This window comes from Symsagittifera roscoffensis, chromosome 6 (assembly GCF_963678635.1).
Source record: "Symsagittifera roscoffensis chromosome 6, txSymRosc1.1, whole genome shotgun sequence".
Lineage (NCBI taxonomy): Eukaryota > Metazoa > Xenacoelomorpha > Acoela > Convolutidae > Symsagittifera > Symsagittifera roscoffensis.
In genome coordinates this window covers 32,622,334-32,643,066 of record NC_087067.1, presented here as the reverse complement: position 1 = coordinate 32,643,066, position 20,733 = coordinate 32,622,334, and the positions used below count along the sequence as shown (strand labels likewise).

The 20,733-nt window shown below is 38.1% G+C and overlaps 12 non-coding genes and 1 pseudogene across 12 annotated transcripts; all 13 read right to left on the bottom strand.

Moving 5' to 3' along the window:
• Positions 1 to 2,962: 2,962 nt before the first annotated feature.
• LOC134849315 (U2 spliceosomal RNA) lies at positions 2,963 to 3,153 on the bottom strand. The gene has a single exon (XR_010163339.1). It is a non-coding gene; the product is annotated as a U2 spliceosomal RNA (small nuclear RNA).
• A 1,249-nt stretch (positions 3,154 to 4,402) lies between these two features.
• LOC134849700 (U2 spliceosomal RNA) lies at positions 4,403 to 4,593 on the bottom strand. Its single transcript, XR_010163711.1, has one exon. It is a non-coding gene; the product is annotated as a U2 spliceosomal RNA (small nuclear RNA).
• Positions 4,594 to 5,842: 1,249 nt separating this feature from the next.
• LOC134849724 (U2 spliceosomal RNA) lies at positions 5,843 to 6,033 on the bottom strand. Its single transcript, XR_010163734.1, has one exon. It is a non-coding gene; the product is annotated as a U2 spliceosomal RNA (small nuclear RNA).
• Positions 6,034 to 7,282: 1,249 nt separating this feature from the next.
• On the bottom strand, positions 7,283 to 7,473 carry LOC134849429 (U2 spliceosomal RNA). The gene has a single exon (XR_010163448.1). It is a non-coding gene; the product is annotated as a U2 spliceosomal RNA (small nuclear RNA).
• A 638-nt stretch (positions 7,474 to 8,111) lies between these two features.
• On the bottom strand, positions 8,112 to 8,283 carry LOC134849787 (U2 spliceosomal RNA; annotated as a pseudogene).
• Positions 8,284 to 9,532: 1,249 nt separating this feature from the next.
• LOC134849485 (U2 spliceosomal RNA) lies at positions 9,533 to 9,723 on the bottom strand. The gene has a single exon (XR_010163502.1). It is a non-coding gene; the product is annotated as a U2 spliceosomal RNA (small nuclear RNA).
• Positions 9,724 to 10,972: 1,249 nt separating this feature from the next.
• On the bottom strand, positions 10,973 to 11,163 carry LOC134849422 (U2 spliceosomal RNA). Its single transcript, XR_010163441.1, has one exon. It is a non-coding gene; the product is annotated as a U2 spliceosomal RNA (small nuclear RNA).
• Positions 11,164 to 12,130: 967 nt separating this feature from the next.
• LOC134849421 (U2 spliceosomal RNA) lies at positions 12,131 to 12,321 on the bottom strand. The gene has a single exon (XR_010163440.1). It is a non-coding gene; the product is annotated as a U2 spliceosomal RNA (small nuclear RNA).
• Positions 12,322 to 13,571: 1,250 nt separating this feature from the next.
• Positions 13,572 to 13,762, bottom strand: LOC134849282 (U2 spliceosomal RNA). Its single transcript, XR_010163308.1, has one exon. It is a non-coding gene; the product is annotated as a U2 spliceosomal RNA (small nuclear RNA).
• Positions 13,763 to 15,948: 2,186 nt separating this feature from the next.
• Positions 15,949 to 16,139, bottom strand: LOC134849314 (U2 spliceosomal RNA). The gene has a single exon (XR_010163338.1). It is a non-coding gene; the product is annotated as a U2 spliceosomal RNA (small nuclear RNA).
• A 1,249-nt stretch (positions 16,140 to 17,388) lies between these two features.
• On the bottom strand, positions 17,389 to 17,579 carry LOC134849660 (U2 spliceosomal RNA). The gene has a single exon (XR_010163674.1). It is a non-coding gene; the product is annotated as a U2 spliceosomal RNA (small nuclear RNA).
• Positions 17,580 to 18,827: 1,248 nt separating this feature from the next.
• Positions 18,828 to 19,018, bottom strand: LOC134849632 (U2 spliceosomal RNA). Its single transcript, XR_010163646.1, has one exon. It is a non-coding gene; the product is annotated as a U2 spliceosomal RNA (small nuclear RNA).
• A 1,228-nt stretch (positions 19,019 to 20,246) lies between these two features.
• On the bottom strand, positions 20,247 to 20,437 carry LOC134849611 (U2 spliceosomal RNA). The gene has a single exon (XR_010163626.1). It is a non-coding gene; the product is annotated as a U2 spliceosomal RNA (small nuclear RNA).
• Between the last annotated feature and the right edge of the window lie 296 nt (positions 20,438 to 20,733).

Sequence of the window (20,733 nt, the reverse complement as noted above, 5' to 3'; positions counted from 1 at the left end):
GGCCTCTAGACAGGCCAACTGTCCTTACTCTTCTCTCCGAGACGAGATGGACTTGAGGACCAAATTTAAGTCCATTCGTGGATTTTATTTGGACCTCAACCATGGTGATTCGGGTGCGCTCAAATCACTGCTAAGTTACTTCAAAGTTAATAAAAGTATTAAGCAAATAAAGCTGAAAAGTGGTGAAATTTCCAATGACATTGATGAAATTTTGAACGAATTCTCGAGCTTTTTTTCCAATATTTACTTTAAAAAAACGGTTGCTGACGCCAACTACGCACCCAGGGAGGAGCTTTTGAATGTTTTTAAGCTGCGGAATTCAAAACGAATAAAGAAAATTACCAAAATGTTTAATAATTCGCCAATAGGTGAAGAGGAAGTGAAGCAAGCTATAAATAAATTAAATAAAAATAGCGCACCTGGATCTGATGGTCTTACTTCAGACTTGTATAAAAGCCACTCAAATTTTTTCGCTCCGTTGCTCGCTGAATTATTTAACTCGATGTGCTACAATAAAGCGGCACCTAGGTCATTTCTCATTTCAATAATAAAACTCATCCCAAAAATTGAAAACAGTTTAAATGTGGACGAATTCCGACCAATAAGCCTCCTTAACACTGATCTCAAAATTCTTTCCCATGTTCTGGCATCTCGTTTAAGAGACCCTTTAAATCATCTAATACGCAAACATCAACTTGCTTATTTGCCAAAGCGCAGTATTCATACAGCCATAATTAGGGCTAGATTAGCTCAAGAAAAACTCGGAAAATCTAATTGTGTGGTAGCCATCGATTTCAGTAAGGCTTTTGACCGTATGGACCGTGATTACATTTTGAACGTTTTAACAGCCATAGGCTGTCCAGAAATCATAACTTCTTTGATATCCATCATATATACTGATACCAAAGCGATGATAGAAATAGGTGGCTACCTATCACGATCAATTAGAGTCGACAATGGGATTAAACAAGGATGCCCTCTTTCGGCGCTTTTGTTCATTTTAGGAATGGAACCTTTACTCCAAGCCATACGCTATAATAATTCTATCAAATCCAACCAAGCACTTAAAATTGTGGCCTACGCCGATGATATTAGTGTTTTCATTAAACGCGCTTGTATCGGAAATTTACTTGATGAAATCAATAAATTCAATTTGGTATCAAAACTTGCTATAAATGTAGATAAAACAAAAGTTCTGAGTTTAGGTTTCGTGCCTAAACAATTGAAGAAAGTATCAGCCATTAAATTATTAGGCATACGCTTAAGCTTGAATGATTCATTGAAAATTAAAACCAAGATATTGGAAGATACGATTAATAATTCAGCTAAATTCAGCTTAAAATGTATGACTATCCGGGCGCGAAGCCTGAATATTGAGACTTTTGTGACATCAAGACTCGTATATGTGATGAGGCACTTGGAGTTGACAAAAACTTTCATTGATAGGTTAGAAATGAAATTGATTAACAGTGTATGGCTTGGAGGAAAACATTCAATCAACAAGCAGATCTTATACCTTCCATTCAATAATGGAGGCACAGGCTTCAAAAATTTAAATTTTTATATTGCGGCAGCAAAAATTTTCGACATGGTATCCCTACTTAATACCTTGGGTAGCAACAAAGAAGTGATCTACTTCAAAAAATCTAAGATTTTCAGATCCTTCAAAAATTTTTTAATCAAAAAAAAACATTTTCATTCTCGAGTTTGCTCGAGATAGTTTTCAGCTAGTTCAAAATGGAAAAGTAATTGATCCTATGAAGATGAACATATCTAGTCTTTATGCAGAGTTGATGCTTCCAAATTATAAAACGAAGGTTATAGCTAGAAAAATTGCGAACTTCTACCCGGATCTTAATCTATCAGACAAATCCTTGATATTTCAATTCCTAACCAAAATATGGAAACATAAAAAGTTCACCCCTCTAGATAAAAACATTCTCTACTTATTTTTCTTAAACAGTTATCTGGATAAGCCCAGGAAATGGATTAAAAGTTTGGTGGACCACCCCCTTTGTTACTCTTGTGAAAGAGAGTTCGAAACCATGCAACATTTGTTTTTCGCTTGTGAAAACTGCTCTACTTTTAAAGAAAAACTTAATTTCAATTCAATAAAAGATCTGCTTGTTGAAGAAAATGTAATAGGCATGAAATACATTGTAGCTAAGCTGATATCATCATGGTGTCAAGATACATCTGAATATCTCAAAAAACTTGGTTCCATTCCATAAAATGATTATCTTCATGGTGTATTATATTACATTTGATGTCATATTTTTTCTGCTAACTGTAACTAAATATGTGTAACTAGTTGCTTTCCTCTTTTGTAATTTGTAATTACAATCGTTAATAAATTATTTGAAAGCCTAATTGTTGTGATACACTTATTAAATAGGTAAAATTTCAAATCTATTTGATAAGTTTCTTTGAATGCACTCTGCGACAGCAGAGAGCACCCCATTTTATGAAAAATGCAAGAAAAAAATTGCACTAACTTAAAAGTTAGCTTTTAGGTCGATTTTCTTCCAAAATGGCCGAATTTCAGCTCCCCCCCAAAATTTCAACTGATGATTACTCCACGAACACTGAAGCTAAAGAAGTCGTTTTGGGCTCGTTGGAATTTTTCTGAGTCCAAAATTGTGATACGATATTGAAAAAATAAAATTTAGACAGAAAAGAACAAAAATTTTGAAATTTTCGTTTTTTGCACCACGCTCGATTAGGCTTAACTTTTTGGCATCACCGAGCTTTCAAGAACTCATAACTTTGAACTGGTTCGACCAAATTGGTTCATTTTCTCAGTCCCCCAAGATTTGACGATGGTCTTACGATAGAAATAGAAAAATTTGGAAGTCTTAAGTTTTTTGGGCAAGTTATGGCCGTTCGCGCAATTCACCAGGCTTAATTAGACTCTTCATACTGACATCTTCACTCTATTAAGATAATTTGCAGGTTCAGAATTTTCAGGTGGACTGCTCCCGATGGTAGTGTAAGACCGGGACAATCCGTGAGTCAACTGAAGCAAGCTTCGGTGTTAACTCGGGAAGTAAAAATCAGTTTAATATTGGTGCCAGGCTATGCCCAGCATGCCAGATATTAAGCTGACAAGAACAGATACTACACATGATCTTAGCCAAAAGGCCGAGAAGCGATAGCTAAACCTTTTCCTAATTTTGGTACATGCCTTGAACACAACAATGAAAAAACAGCTCGCATCATAAAAATTTATATTTATCCGACTGGGTTGAGAGCTGGGTTGCTCCCGGACCAACTTATGAAAGGTCAAGGGGGAAAGTTGAAAAGAGGTAGCCATAATGACACTTCGCCCTAACAAAACTCCCCTGCAGGCTAGTAAATCTATCGTAAGAGTACAGTAGACTACGTTATAACCATCTGCGTTTGTGCCGTTACATACGACATGGGCTTAACGATGTAGACAAAGACAGAATCTGCGGTTCTGCCTTAGGCATTTGAGTAATTCCGCTTCCATTTATATCCTGACTAGCATATAACTATGTACATTACTTTTAAAACACTCGCCCTCGCGCGAGAGTAGAAATATGCTCTTATACCATGTAAAATTTTGCACGCTCACATTATAATTTATGCAATTCAAACAAAATTTGAAAAATTGACAATTTTCAGAATTTTTTTGGCCCAATGAGTTTTATGGCCAAATCGGCTGGTCAAAACCTACGGAGCGTGTACAGGGTGTCTTAGATGACCATCGATGGCATGATAGCTGCTCACTCAACGTTAGTGGCATATGGTCGAATACCAGCCAGGATACTGATAGATGCTTTTAGCCTAATTGTTGTGATAAAATTATAAAATAGGTAAGTTTTCAAATCTATTTGATAAGTTTCTTTGAATGCACTCTGCGACAGCAGAAAGCACCCCATTTTATGAAAAATGCAAGAAAAAAATTGCACTAACTTAAAAGTTAGCTTTTAGGTCGATTTTCTTCCAAAATGGCCGAATTTCAGCTCCCCCCAAAATTTCAACTGATGATTACTCCACGAACACTGAAGCTAAAGAAGTCGTTTTGGGCTCGTTGGAATTGTTCTGAGTCCAAAATTGTGATACGATATTGAAAAAATAAAATTTAGACAGAAAAGAACAAAAATTTTGAAATTTTCGTTTTTTGCACCACGCTCGATTAGGCTTAACTTTTTGGCATCACCGAGCTTTCAAGAACTCATAACTTTGAACTGGTTCGACCAAATTGGTTCATTTTCTCAGTCCCCCAAGATTTGACAATGGTCTTACGATAGAAATAGAAAAATTTGGAAGTCTTAAGTTTTTTGGGCAAGTTATGGCCGTTCGCGCAATTCACCAGGCTAAATTAGACTCTTCATACTGACATCTTCACTCTATTAAGATAGTTTGCAGGTTCAGAATTTTCAGGTGGACTGCTCCCGATGGTAGTGTAAGGCCGGGGCAAACCGTGAGTCAACTGAAGCAAGCTTCGGTGTTAACTCGGGAAGTAAAAATCAGTTTAATATTGGTGCCAGGCTATGCCCAGCATGCCAGATATTAAGCTGACAAGAACAGATACTACACATGATTTTAGCCAAAAGGCCGAGAAGCGATAGCTAAACCTTTTCCTAATTTTGGTACATGCCTTGAACACAACAATGAAAAAACAGCTCGCATCATAAAAATTTATATTTATCCGACTGGGTTGAGAGCTGGGTTGCTCCCGGACCAACTTATGAAAGGTCAAGGGGGAAAGTTGAAAAGAGGTAGCCATAATGACACTTCGCCCTAACAAAACTCCCCTGCTGGCTAGTAAATCTATCGTAAGAGTACAGTAGACTACGTTATAACCATCTGCGTTTGTGCCGTTACATACGACATGGGCTTAACGATGTAGACAAAGACAGAATCTGCGGTTCTGCCTCAGGCATTTGAGTAATTCCGCTTCCATTTATATCCTGACTAGCATATAACTATGTACATTACTTTTAAAACACTCGCCCTCGCGCGAGAGTAGAAATATGCTCTTATACCATGTTAAATTTTGCACGCTCACATTATAATTTATGCAATTCAAACAAAATTTGAAAAATTGACAATTTTCAGAATTTTTTTGGCCCAATGAGTTTTATGGCCAAATCGGCTGGTCAAAACCTACGGAGCGTGTACAGGGTGTCTTAGATGACCATCGATGGCATGATAGCTGCTCACTCAACGTTAGTGGCATATGGTCGAATACCAGCCAGGATACTGATAGATGCTTTTAGCCTAATTGTTGTGATAAAATTATTAAATAGGTAAGTTTTCAAATCTATTTGATAAGTTTCTTTGAATGCACTCTGCGACAGCAGAGAGCACCCCATTTTATGAAAAATGCAAGAAAAAAATTGCACTAACTTAAAAGTTAGCTTTTAGGTCGATTTTCTTCCAAAATGGCCGAATTTCAGCTCCCCCCAAAATTTCAACTGATGATTACTCCACGAACACTGAAGCTAAAGAAGTCGTTTTGGGCTCGTTGGAATTTTTCTGAGTCCAAAATTGTGATACGATATTGAAAAAATAAAATTTAGACAGAAAAGAACAAAAATTTTGAAATTTTCGTTTTTTGCACCACGCTCGATTAGGCTTAACTTTTTGGCATCACCGAGCTTTCAAGAACTCATAACTTTGAACTGGTTCGACCAAATTGGTTCATTTTCTCAGTCCCCCAAGATTTGACGATGGTCTTACGATAGAAATAGAAAAATTTGGAAGTCTTAAGTTTTTTGGGCAAGTTATGGCCGTTCGCGCAATTCACCAGGCTCAATTAGACTCTTCATACTGACATCTTCACTCTATTAAGATAATTTGCAGGTTCAGAATTTTCAAGTGGACTGCTCCCGATGGTAGTGTAAGGCCGGAACAATCCGTGAGTCAACTGAAGCAAGCTTCGGTGTTTACTCGGGAAGTAAAAATCAGTTTAATATTGGTGCCAGGCTATGCCCAGCATGCCAGATATTAAGCTGACAAGAACAGATACTACACATGATCTTAGCCAAAAAACCGAGAAGCGATAGCTAAACCTTTTCCTAATTTTGGTACATGCCTTGAACACAACAATGAAAAAACAGCTCGCATCATAAAAATTTATATTTATCCGACTGGGTTGAGAGCTGGGTTGCTCCCGGACCAACTTATGAAAGGTCAAGGGGGAAAGTTGAAAAGAGGTAGCCATAATGACACTTCGCCCTAACAAAACTCCCCTGCTGGCTAGTAAATCTATCGTAAGAGTACAGTAGACTACGTTATAACCATCTGCGTTTGTGCCGTTACATACGACATGGGCTTAACGATGTAGACAAAGACAGAATCTGCGGTTCTGCCTTAGGCATTTGAGTAATTCCGCTTCCATTTATATCCTGACTAGCATATAACTATGTACATTACTTTTAAAACACTCGCCCTCGCGCGAGAGTAGAAATATGCTCTTATACCATGTAAAATTTTGCACGCTCACATTATAATTTATGCAATTCAAACAAAATTTGAAAAATTGACAATTTTCAGAATTTTTTTGGCCCAATGAGTTTTATGGCCAAATCGGCTGGTCAAAACCTACGGAGCGTGTACAGGGTGTCTTAGATGACCATCGATGGCATGATAGCTGCTCACTCAACGTTAGTGGCATATGGTCGAATACCAGCCAGGATACTGATAGATGCTTTTAGCCTAATTGTTGTGATAAAATTATTAAATAGGTAAGTTTTCAAATCTATTTGATAAGTTTCTTTGAATGCACTCTGCGACAGCAGAGAGCACCCCATTTTATGAAAAATGCAAGAAAAAAATTGCACTAACTTAAAAGTTAGCTTTTAGGTCGATTTTCTTCCAAAATGGCCGAATTTCAGCTCCCCCCAAAATTTCAACTGATGATTACTCCACGAACACTGAAGCTAAAGAAGTCATTTTGGGCTCGTTGGAATTGTTCTGAGTCCAAAATTGTGATACGATATTGAAAAAATAAAATTTAGACAGAAAAGAACAAAAATTTTGAAATTTTCGTTTTTTGCACCACGCTCGATTAGGCTTAACTTTTTGGCATCACCGAGCTTTCAAGAACTCATAACTTTGAACTGGTTCGACCAAATTGGTTCATTTTCTCAGTCCCCCAAGATTTGACGATTGTCTTACGATAGAAATAGAAAAATTTGGAAGTCTTAAGTTTTTTGGGCAAGTTATGGCCGTTCGCGCAATTCACCAGGCTCAATTAGACTCTTCATACTGACATCTTCACTCTATTAAGATAATTTGCAGTTTCAGAGTTTTCAGGTGGACTGCTCCCGATGGTAGTGTATGACCGGGACAATCCGTGAGTCAACTGAAGCAAGCTTCGGTGTTAACTCGGGAAGTAAAAATCAGTTTAATATTGGTGCCAGGCTATGCCCAGCATGCCAGATATTAAGCTGACAAGAACAGATACTACACATGATCTTAGCCAAAAGGCCGAGAAGCGATAGCTAAACCTTTTCCTAATTTTGGTACATGCCTTGAACACAACAATGAAAAAACAGCTCGCATCATAAAAATTTATATTTATCCGACTGGGTTGAGAGCTGGGTTGCTCCCGGACCAACTTATGAAAGGTCAAGGGGGAAAGTTGAAAAGAGGTAGCCATAATGACACTTCGCCCTAACAAAACTCCCCTGCTGGCTAGTAAATCTATCGTAAGAGTACAGTAGACTACGTTATAACCATCTGCGTTTGTGCCGTTACATACGACATGGGCTTAACGATGTAGACAAAGACAGAATCTGCGGTTCTGCCTTAGGCATTTGAGTAATTCCGCTTCCATTTATATCCTGACTAGCAAATAACTATGTACATTACTTTTAAAACACTCGCCCTCGCGCGAGAGTAGAAATATGCTCTTACACCATGTAAAATTTTGCACGCTCACGTTATAATTTATGCAATTCAAACAAAATTTGAAAAATTGACAATTTTCAGAATTTTTTTGGCCCAATGAGTTTTATGGCCAAATCGGCTGATCAAAACCTACGGAGCGTGTACAGGGTGTCTTAGATGACCATCGATGGCATGATAGCTGCTCACTCAACGTTAGTGGCATATGGTCGAATACCAGCCAGGATACTGATAGGTGCTTTTAGCCTAATTGTTGTGATAAACTTATTAAATAGGTAAGTTTTCAAATCTATTTGATAAGTTTCTTTGAATGCACTCTGCGACAGCAGAAAGCACCCCATTTTATGAAAAATGCAAGAACAAATACTACACATGATCTTAGCCAAAAGGCCGAGAAGCGATAGCTAAACCTTTTCCTAATTTTGGTACATGCCTTGAACACAACAATGAAAAAACAGCTCGCATCATAAAAATTTATATTTATCCGACTGGGTTGAGAGCTATGTTGCTCCCGGACCAACTTATGAAAGGTCAAGGGGGAAAGTTGAAAACAGGTAGCCATAATGACACTTCGCCCTAACAAAACTCCCCTGCTGGCTAGTAAATCTATCGTAAGAGTACAGTTGACTACGTTATAACCATCTGCGTTTGTGCCGTTACATACGACATGGGCTTAACGATGTAGACAAAGACAGAATCTGCGGTTCTGCCTTAGGCATTTGAGTAATTCCGCTTCCATTTATATCCTGACTAGCATATAACTATGTACATTACTTTTAAAACACTCGCCCTCGCGCGAGAGTAGAAATATGCTCTTATACCAGGTAAAATTTTGCACGCTCACGTTATAATTTATGCAATTCAAACAAAATTTGAAAAATTGACAATTTTCAGAATTTTTTTGGCCCAATGAGTTTTATGGCCAAATCGGCTGGTCAAAACCTACGGAGCGTGTACAGGGTGTCTTAGATGACCATCTATGGCATGATAGCTGCTCACTCAACGTTAGTGGCATATGGTCGAATACCAGCCAGGATACTGATAGATGCTTTTAGCCTAATTGTTGTGATAAACTTATTAAATAGGTAAGTTTTCAAATCTATTTGATAAGTTTCTTTGAATGCACTCTGCGACAGCAGAGAGCACCCCATTTTATGAAAAATGCAAGAAAAAAATTGCACTAACTTAAAAGTTAGCTTTTAGGTCGATTTTCTTCCAAAATGCCCGAATTTCAGCTCCCCCCAAAATTTCAACTGATGATTACTCCACGAACACTGAAGCTAAAGAAGTCGTTTTGAGCTCGTTGGAATTGTTCTGAGTCCAAAATTGTGATACGATATTGAAAAAATAAAATTTAGACAGAAAATAACAAAAATTTTGAAATTTTCGTTTTTTGCACCACGCTCGATTAGGCTTAACTTTTTGGCATCACCGAGCTTTCAAGAACTCATAACTTTGAGCTGGTTCGACGAAATTGATTCATTTTCTCAGTCCCCCAAGATTTGACGATGGTCTTACGATAGAAATAGCAAAATTTGGAAGTCTTAAGTTTTTTCGGCAAGTTATGGCCGTTCGCGCAATTCACCAGTCTCAATTAGACTCTTCATACTGACATCTTCACTCTATTAAGGTAATTTGCAGGTTCAGAATTTTCAGGTGGACTGCTCCCGATGGTAGTGTAAGACCGGGACAATCCGTGAGTCAACTAAAGCAAGCTTCGGTGTTACCTCGGGAAGTAAAAATCAGTTTAATATTGGTGCCAGGCTATGCCCGGCATGCCAGATATTAAGCTGACAAGAACAGATACTACACATGATCTTAGCCAAAAGGCCGAGAAGCGATAGCTAAACCTTTTCCTAATTTTGGTACATGCCTTGAACACAACAATGAAAAAACAGCTCGCATCATAAAAATTTATATTTATCCGACTGGGTTGAGAGCTATGTTGCTCCCGGACCAACTTATGAAAGGTCAAGGGGGAAAGTTGAAAAGAGGTAGCCATAACGACACTTCGCCCTAACAAAACTCCCCTGCTGGCTAGTAAATCTATCGTAAGAGTACAGTAGACTACATTATAACCATCTGCGTTTGTGCCGTTACATACGACATGGGCTTAACGATGTGGACAAAGACAGAATCTGCGGTTCTGCCTTGGGCATTTGAGTAATTCCGCTTCCATTTATATCCTGACTAGCATATAACTATGTACATTACTTTTAAAACACTCGCCCTCGCGCGAGAGTAGAAATATGCTCTTATACCAGGTAAAATTTTGCACGCTCACGTTATAATTTATGCAATTCAAACAAAATTTGAAAAATTGACAATTTTCAGAATTTTTTTGGCCCAATGAGTTTTATGGCCAAATCGGCTGGTCAAAACCTACGGAGCGTGTACAGGGTGTCTTAGATGACCATCTATGGCATGATAGCTGCTCACTCAACGTTAGTGGCATATGGTCGAATACCAGCCAGGATACTGATAGATGCTTTTAGCCTAATTGTTGTGATAAACTTATTAAATAGGTAAGTTTTCAAATCTATTTGCTAAGTTTCTTTGAATGCACTCTGCGACAGCAGAGAGCACCCCATTTTATGAAAAATGCAAGAAAAAAATTGCACTAACTTAAAAGTTAGCTTTTAGGTCGATTTTCTTCCAAAATGCCCGAATTTCAGCTCCCCCCAAAATTTCAACTGATGATTACTCCACGAACACTGAAGCTAAAGAAGTCGTTTTGAGCTCGTTGGAATTGTTCTGAGTCCAAAATTGTGATACGATATTGAAAAAATAAAATTTAGACAGAAAATAACAAAAATTTTGAAATTTTCGTTTTTTGCACCACGCTCGATTAGGCTTAACTTTTTGGCATCACCGAGCTTTCAAGAACTCATAACTTTGAACTGGTTCGACGAAATTGATTCATTTTCTCAGTCCCCCAAGATTTGACGATGGTCTTACGATAGAAATAGCAAAATTTGGAAGTCTTAAGTTTTTTGGGCAAGTTATGGCCGTTCGCGCAATTCACCAGTCTCAATTAGACTCTTCATACTGACGTCTTCACTCTATTAAGGTAATTTGCAGGTTCAGAATTTTCAGGTGGACTGCTCCCGATGGTAGTGTAAGACCGGGACAATCCGTGAGTCAACTGAAGCAAGCTTCGGTGTTACCTCGGGAAGTAAAAATCAGTTTAATATTGGTGCCAGGCTATGCCCGGCATGCCAGATATTAAGCTGACAAGAACAGATACTACACATGATCTTAGCCAAAAGGCCGAGAAGCGATAGCTAAACCTTTTCCTAATATTGGTACATGCCTTGAACACAACAATGAAAAAACAGCTCGCATCATAAAAATTTATATTTATCCGACTGGGTTGAGAGCTATGTTGCTCCCGGACCAACTTATGAAAGGTCAAGGGGGAAAGTTGAAAAGAGGTAGCCATAATGACACTTCGCCCTAACAAAACTCCCCTGCTGGCTAGTAAATCTATCGTAAGAGTACAGTAGACTACGTTATAACCATCTGCGTTTGTGCCGTTACATACGACATGGGCTTAACGATGTAGACAAAGACAGAATCTGCGGTTCTGCCTTAGGCATTTGAGTAATTCCGCTTCCATTTATATCCTGACTAGCATATAACTATGTACATTACTTTTAAAACACTCGCCCTCGCGCGAGAGTAGAAATATGCTCTTATACCATGTAAAATTTTGCACGCTCACGTTATAATTTATGCAATTCAAACAAAATTTGAAAAATTGACAATTTTCAGAATTTTTTTGGCCCAGTTAGCTTTTAGGTCGATTTTCTTCCAAAATGCCCGAATTTCAGCTCCCCCCAAAATTTCAACTGATGATTACTCCACGAACACTGAAGCTAAAGAAGTCGTTTTGAGCTCGTTGGAATTGTTCTGAGTCCAAAATTGTGATACGATATTGAAAAAATAAAATTTAGACAGAAAATAACAAAAATTTTGAAATTTTCGTTTTTTGCACCACGCTCGATTAGGCTTAACTTTTTGGCATCACCGAGCTTTCAAGAACTCATAACTTTGAACTGGTTCGACGAAATTGATTCATTTTCTCAGTCCCCCAAGATTTGACGATGGTCTTACGATAGAAATAGCAAAATTTGGAAGTCTTAAGTTTTTTGGGCAAGTTATGGCCGTTCGCGCAATTCACCAGTCTCAATTAGACTCTTCATACTGACATCTTCACTCTATTAAGGTAATTTGCAGGTTCAGAATTTTCAGGTGGACTGCTCCCGATGGTAGTGTAAGACCGGGACAATCCGTGAGTCAACTGAAGCAAGCTTCGGTGTTACCTCGGGAAGTAAAAATCAGTTTAATATTGGTGCCAGGCTATGCCCGGCATGCCAGATATTAAGCTGACAAGAACAGATACTACACATGATCTTAGCCAAAAGGCCGAGAAGCGATAGCTAAACCTTTTCCTAATTTTGGTACATGCCTTGAACACAACAATGAAAAAACAGCTCGCATCATAAAAATTTATATTTATCCGACTGGGTTGAGAGCTATGTTGCTCCCGGACCAACTTATGAAAGGTCAAGGGGGAAAGTTGAAAAGAGGTAGCCATAATGACACTTCGCCCTAACAAAACTCCCCTGCTGGCTAGTAAATCTATCGTAAGAGTACAGTAGACTACGTTATAACCATCTGCGTTTGTGCCGTTACATACGACATGGGCTTAACGATGTAGACAAAGACAGAATCTGCGGTTCTGCCTTAGGCATTTGAGTAATTCCGCTTCCATTTATATCCTGACTAGCATATAACTATGTACATTACTTTTAAAACACTCGCCCTCGCGCGAGAGTAGAAATATGCTCTTATACCATGTAAAATTTTGCACGCTCACGTTATAATTTATGCAATTCAAACAAAATTTGAAAAATTGACAATTTTCAGAATTTTTTTGGCCCAATGAGTTTTATGGCCAAATCAGCTGGTCAAAACCTACGGAGCGTGTACAGGGTGTCTTAGATGACCATCGATGGCATGATAGCTGCTCTTTCAACGTTAGTGGCATATGGTCGAATACCAGCCAGGATACTGATAGATGCTTTTAGCCTAATTGTTGTGATAAACTTATTAAATAGGTAAGTTTTCAAATCTATTTGATAAGTTTCTTTGAATGCACTCTGCGACAGCAGAGAGCACCCCATTTTATGAAAAATGCAAGAAAAAAATTGCACTAACTTAAAAGTTAGCTTTTAGGTCGATTTTCTTCCAAAATGGCCGAATTTCAGCTCCCCCCAAAATTTCAACTGATGATTACTCCACGAACACTGAAGCTAAAGAAGTCGTTTTGAGCTCGTTGGAATTGTTCTGAGTCCAAAATTGTGATACGATATTGAAAAAATAAAATTTAGACAGAAAATAACAAAAATTTTGAAATTTTCGTTTTTTGCACCACGCTCGATTAGGCTTAACTTTTTGGCATCACCGAGCTTTCAAGAACTCATAACTTTGAACTGGTTTTTACGAAATTGATTCATTTTCTCAGTCCCCCAAGATCTGACGATGGTCTTACGATAGAAATAGCAAAATTTGGAAGTCTTAAGTTTTTTGGGCAAGTTATGGCCGTTCGCGCAATTCACCAGTCTCAATTAGACTCTTCATACTGACATCTTCACTCTATTAAGGTAATTTGCAGGTTCAGAATTTTCAGGTGGACTGCTCCCGATGGTAGTGTAACACCGGGACAATCCGTGAGTCAACTGAAGCAAGCTTCGGTGTTAACTCGGGAAGTAAAAATCAGTTTAATATTGGTGCCAGGCTATGCCCAGCATGCCAGATATTAAGCTGACAAGAACAGATACTACACATGATCTTAGCCAAAAGGCCGAGAAGCGATAGCTAAACCTTTTACTAATTTTGGTACATGCCTTGAACACAACAATGAAAAAACAGCTCGCATCATAAAAATTTATATTTATCCGACTGGGTTGAGAGCTATGTTGCTCCCGGACCAACTTATGAAAGGTCAAGGGGGAAAGTTGAAAAGAGGTAGCCATAATGACACTTCGCCCTAACAAAACTCCCCTGCTGGCTAGTAAATCTATCGTAAGAGTACAGTAGACTACGTTATAACCATCTGCGTTTGTGCCGTTACATACGACATGGGCTTAACGATGTAGACAAAGACAGAATCTGCGGTTCTGCCTTAGGCATTTGAGTAATTCCGCTTCCATTTATATCCTGACTAGCATATAACTATGTACATTACTTTTAAAACACTCGCCCTCGCGCGAGAGTAGAAATATGCTCTTATACCATGTAAAATTTTGCACGCTCACGTTATAATTTATGCAATTCAAACAAAATTTGAAAAATTGACAATTTTCAGAATTTTTTTGGCCCAATGAGTTTTATGGCCAAATCGGCTGGTCAAAACCTACGGAGCGTGTACAGGGTGTCTTAGATGACCATCTATGGCATGATAGCCGCTCACTCAACGTTAGTGGCATATGATCGAATACCAGCCAGGATACTGATAGATGCTTTTAGCCTAATTGTTGTGATAAACTTATTAAATAGGTAAGTTTTCAAATCTATTTGATAAGTTTCTTTGAATGCACTCTGCGACAGCAGAGAGCACCCCATTTTATGAAAAATGCAAGAAAAAAATTGCACTAACTTAAAAGTTAGCTTTTAGGTCGATTTTCTTCCAAAATGCCCGAATTTCAGCTCCCCCCAAAATTTCAACTGATGATTACTCCACGAACACTGAAGCTAAAGAAGTCGTTTTGAGCTCGTTGGAATTGTTCTGAGTCCAAAATTGTGATACGATATTGAAAAAATAAAATTTAGACAGAAAATAACAAAAATTTTGAAATTTTCGTTTTTTGCACCACGCTCGATTAGGCTTAACTTTTTGGCATCACCGAGCTTTCAAGAACTCATAACTTTGAACTGGTTTTTACGAAATTGATTCATTTTCTCAGTCCCCCAAGATCTGACGATGGTCTTACGATAGAAATAGCAAAATTTGGAAGTCTTAAGTTTTTTGGGCAAGTTATGGCCGTTCGCGCAATTCACCAGTCTCAATTAGACTCTTCATACTGACATCTTCACTCTATTAACCCGGGTTGACCTCCATACACCGAAAATGCTTATCATACAATTCCATACATCAAGTGTGTGGAAAAATGCTTATCATACAATTTTCATACAATTTCTAAAAATGGTTGAAAACTGGTATAAACTTATTTCTGTGGCTGTTTCATTCTAATAAAACAGTCTGATGATAAAAAAACTGAGGTTTTAGTTTTTTGAAAAAAATGCCGATCATACAATTCCCATATATGGAAATTGTATGACTGGCATTTTTTTGATGGCGACACAAAAAAATTTTCAAGTAATTTTGAAAATTTGGCCCAAAAATTTTTCATTTTTTTTCAACCGCAAATCGAATTTCGTACGCAAACAAACATTTTTCGAAAAATTTTTTTTGCATGCAAAATTTAATATTTTGTGTCCATAACGTAGTCCTGGATACGATAAAATTGGTTTTTATTTTCTTTTCACTTAAATTTTTTTTCAAAAACGGTAAAAATTCCTATTTCTTTTGTATGGAGTGTTAATGTATGCCTTGATCAATGTTTGATAAATTGAAAATTCAAAAATTTAAAATAATCATCATTAAAAAATTTTGCCAAAAAATAAAAGTTGTTTCTTTTGTTATATGAATTGTGAAAGACAGCCATATTCAGGTCGTTTTTTATGCATTGTTAATGCAAGACCGTCCAACCTTCGGTGTTTTGAGTAACCAATGTCTTTGTCACTTGTGTTCGGTTGCAAACACAACCAAAAAATTTCAAAAACTAAATTAAGAAAGAAAAAATCAAAATTTTTGGTTTATGGGAAAACACCTATCATACAATTTTCATATATGGAAAAATGATTATCATAGAGTTTTCATACAATTTTCTGTACGTATGGAATTGTATGAAATTGTATGACAAGAAGTTTCTCATATATGGAAATTGTATGATAAGAAGTTTTGGTCAACCCGGGAAGGTAATTTGCAGGTTCAGAATTTTCAGGTGGACTGCTCCCGATGGTAGTGTAAGACCGGGACAATCCGTGAGTCAACTGAAGCAAGCTTCGGTGTTAACTCGGGAAGTAAAAATCAGTTTAATATTGGTGCCAGGCTATGCCCAGCATGCCAGATATTAAGCTGACAAGAACAGATACTACACATGATCTTAGCCAAAAGGCCGAGAAGCGATAGCTAAACCTTTTACTAATTTTGGTACATGCCTTGAACACAACAATGAAAAAACAGCTCGCATCATAAAAATTTATATTTATCCGACTGGGTTGAGAGCTATGTTGCTCCCGGACCAACTTATGAAAGGTCAAGGGGGAAAGTTGAAAAGAGGTAGCCATAATGACACTTCGCCCTAACAAAACTCCCCTGCTGGCTAGTAAATCTATCGTAAGAGTACAGTAGACTACGTTATAACCATCTGCGTTTGTGCCGTTACATACGACATGGGCTTAACGATGTAGACAAAGACAGAATCTGCGGTTCTGCCTTAGGCATTTGAGTAATTCCGCTTCCATTTATATCCTGACTAGCATATAACTATGTACATTACTTTTAAAACACTCGCCCTCGCGCGAGAGTAGAAATATGCTCTTATACCATGTAAAATTTTGCACGCTCACGTTATAATTTATGCAATTCAAACAAAATTTGAAAAATTGACAACTTTCAGAATTTTTTTGGCCCAATGAGTTTTATGGCCAAATCGGCTGGTCAAAACCTACGGAGCGTGTACAGGGTGTCTTAGATGACCATCTATGGCATGATAGCCGCTCACTCAACGTTAGTGGCATATGATCGAATACCAGCCAGGATACTGATAGATGCTTTTAGCCTAATTGTTGTGATAAACTTATTAAATAGGTAAGTTTTCAAATCTATTTGATAAGTTTCTTTGAATGCACTCTGCGACAGCAGAGAGCACCCCATTTTATGAAAAATGCAAGAAAAAAATTGCACTAACTTAAAAGTTAGCTTTTAGGTCGATTTTCTTCCAAAATGCCCGAATTTCAGCTCCCCCCAAAATTTCAACTGATGATTACTCCACGAACACTGAAGCTAAAGAAGTCGTTTTGAGCTCGTTGGAATTGTTCTGAGTCCAAAATTGTGATACGATATTGAAAAAATAAAATTTAGACAGAAAAAAACAAAAATTTTGAAATTTTCGTTTTTTGCACCACGCTCGATTAGGCTTAACTTTTTGGCATCACCGAGCTTTCAAGAACTCATAACTTTGAACTGGTTCGACAAAATTGGTTCATTTTCTCAGTCCCCCAAGATTTGACGATGGTCTTACGATAGAAATAGCAAAATTTGGAAGTGTTAAGTTTTTTGGGCAAGTTATGGCCGTTCGCGCAATTCACCAGTCTCAATTGGACTCTTCATACTGACATCTTCACTCTATTAAGGTAATTTGCAGGTTCAGAATTTTCAGGTGGACTGCTCCCGATGGTAGTGTGAGACCAGGACAATCCGTGAGTCAACTGAAGCAAGCTTCGGTGTTAACTCGGGAAGTAAAAATCAGTTTAATATTGGTGCCAGGCTATGCCCAGCATGCCAGATATTAAGCTGACAAGAACAGATACTACACATGATCTTAGCCAAAACGCCGAGAAGCGATAACTAAACCTTTTCCTAATTTTGGTACATGCCTTGAACACAACAATGAAAAAACAGCTCGCATCATAAAAATTTATATTTATCCAACTGGGTTGAGAGCTGGGTTGCTCCCGGACCAACTTATGAAAGGTCAAGGGGGAAAGTTGAAAAGAGGTAGCCATAACGACACTTCGCCCTAACAAAACTCCCCTGCTGGCTAGTAAATCTATCGTAAGAGTACAGTAGACTACATTATAACCATCTGCGTTTGTGCCGTTACATACGACATTGGCTTAACGATGTGGACAAAGACAGAATCTGCGGTTCTGCCTTAGGCATTTGAGTAATTCCGCTTCCATTTATATCCTGACTAGCATATAACTATGTACATTACTTTTAAAACACTCGCCCTCGCGCGAGAGTAGAAATATGCTCTTATACCATGTAAAATTTTGCACGCTCACGTTATAATTTATGCAATTCAAACAAAATTTGAAAAATTGACAATTTTCGAATTTTTTTGGCCCAATGAGTTTTATGGCCAAATCGGCTGGTCAAAACCTACGGAGCGTGTACAAGGTGTCTTAGATGACCATTTATGGCATGATAGCCGCTCACTCAACGTTAGTGGCATATGGTCGAATACCAGCCAGGATACTGATAGATGCTTTTAGCCTAATTGTTGTGACAAACTTATTAAATAGGTAAGTTTTCAAATCTATTTGATAAGTTTCCTTGAATGCACTCTGCGACAGCAGAGAGCACCCCATTTTATAAAAAATGCTAGAAAAAAATTGCACTAACTTAAAAGTTAGCTTTTAGGTCGATTTTCTTCCAAAATGGCCGAATTTCAGCTCCCCCCAAAATTTCAACTGATGATTTCTCCACGAACACTGAAGCTAAAGAAGTCGTTTTGGGCTCGTTGGAATAGTTCTGAGTCCAAAATTGTGATACGATATTGAAAAAATAAAATTTAGACAGAAAAGAACAAAAATTTTGAAATTTTCGTTTTTTGCACCACGCTCGATTAGGCTTAACTTTTTGGCATCACCGAGCTTTCAAGAACTCATAACTTTGAACTGGTTCGACAAAATTGGTTCATTTTCTCAGTCCCCCAAGATTTGACGATGGTCTTACGATAGAAATAGCAAAATTTGGAAGTGTTAAGTTTTTTGGGCAAGTTATGGCCGTTCGCGCAATTCACCAGTCTCAATTAGACTCTTCATACTGACATCTTCACTCTATTAAGGTAATTTGCAGGTTCAGAATTTTCAGGTGGACTGCTCCCGATGGTAGTGTAAGACCGGGACAATCCGTGAGTCAACTGAAGCAAGCTTCGGTGTTAACTCGAGAAGTAAAAATCAGTTTAATATTGGTGCCAGGCTATGCCCAGCATGCCAGATATTAAGCTGACAAGAACAGATACTACACATGATCTTAGCCAAAAGTCCGAGAAGCGATAACTAAACCTTTTCCTAATTTTGGTACATGCCTTGAACACAACAATGAAAAAACAGCTCGCATCATAAAAATTTATATTTATCCGACTGGGTTGAGAGCTGGGTTGCTCCCGGACCAACTTATGAAAGGTCAAGGGGGAAAGTTGAAAAGAGGTAGCCATAACGACACTTCGCCCTAACAAAACTCCCCTGCTGGCTAGTAAATCTATCGTAAGAGTACAGTAGACTACATTATAACCATCTGCGTTTGTGCCGTTACATACGACATGGGCTTAACGATGTGGACAAAGACAGAATCTGCGGTTCTGCCTTAGGCATTTGAGTAATTCCGCTTCCATTTATATCCTGACTAGCATATAACTATGTACATTACTTTTAAAACACTCGCCCTCGCGCGAGAGTAGAAATCTGCTCTTATACCATGTAAAATTTTGCACGCTCACGTTATAATTTATGCAATTTAAACAAAATTTGAAAAATTGACAATTTTCGAATTTTTTTGGCCCAATGAGTTTTATGGCCAAATCGGCTGGTCAAAACCTACGGAGCGTGTACAAGGTGTCTTAGATGACCATTTATGGCATGATAGCCGCTCACTCAACTTTAGTGGCATATGGTCGAATACCAGCCAGGATACTGAAAGATGCTTTTAGCCTAATTGTTGTGACAAACTTATTAAATAGGTAAGTTTTCAAATCTATTTGATAAGTTTCTTTGAATGCACTCTGCGACAGCAGAGAGCACCCCATTTTATAAAAAATGCAAGAAAGTTAGCTTTTAGGTCGATTTTCTTCCAAAATGGCAGAATTTCAGCTCCCCCCAAAATTTCAACTGATGATTTCTCCACGAACACTGAAGCTAAAGAAGTCGTTTTGGGCTCGTTGGAATAGTTCTGAGTCCAAAATTGTGATACGATATTGAAAAAATAAAATTTAGACAGAAAAGAACACAAATTTTGAAATTTTCGTTTTTTGCACCACGCTCGATTAGGCTTAACTTTTTGGCATCACCGAGCTTTCAAGAACTCATAACTTTGAACTGGTTCGACAAAATTGGTTCATTTTCTCAGTCCCCCAAGATTTGACGATGGTCTTACGATAGAAATAGCAAAATTTGGAAGTGTTAAGTTTTTTGGGCAAGTTATGGCCGTTCGCGCAATTCACCAGTCTCAATTAGACTCTTCATACTGACATCTTCTCTCTATTAAGGTAATTTGCAGGTTCAGAATTTTCAGGTGGACTGCTCCCGATGGTAGTGTAAGACCGGGACAATCCGTGAGTCAACTGAATCAAGCTTCGGTGTTAACTCGGGAAGTAAAAATCAGTTTAATATTGGTGCCAGGCTATGCCCAGCATGCCAGATATTAAGCTGACAAGAACAGATACTACACATGATCTTAGCCAAAAGGCCGAGAAGCGATAACTAAACCTTTTCCTAATTTTGGTACATGCCTTGAACACAACAATGAAAAAACAGCTCGCATCATAAAAATTTATATTTATCCGACTGGGTTGAGAGCTGGGTTGCTCCCGGACCAACTTATGAAAGGTCAAGGGGGAAAGTTGAAAAGAGGTAGCCATAACGACACTTCGCCCTAACAAAACTCCCCTGCTGGCTAGTAAATCTATCGTAAGAGTACAGTAGACTACATTATAACCATCTGCGTTTGTGCCGTTACATACGACATGGGCTTAACGATGTGGACAAAGACAGAAT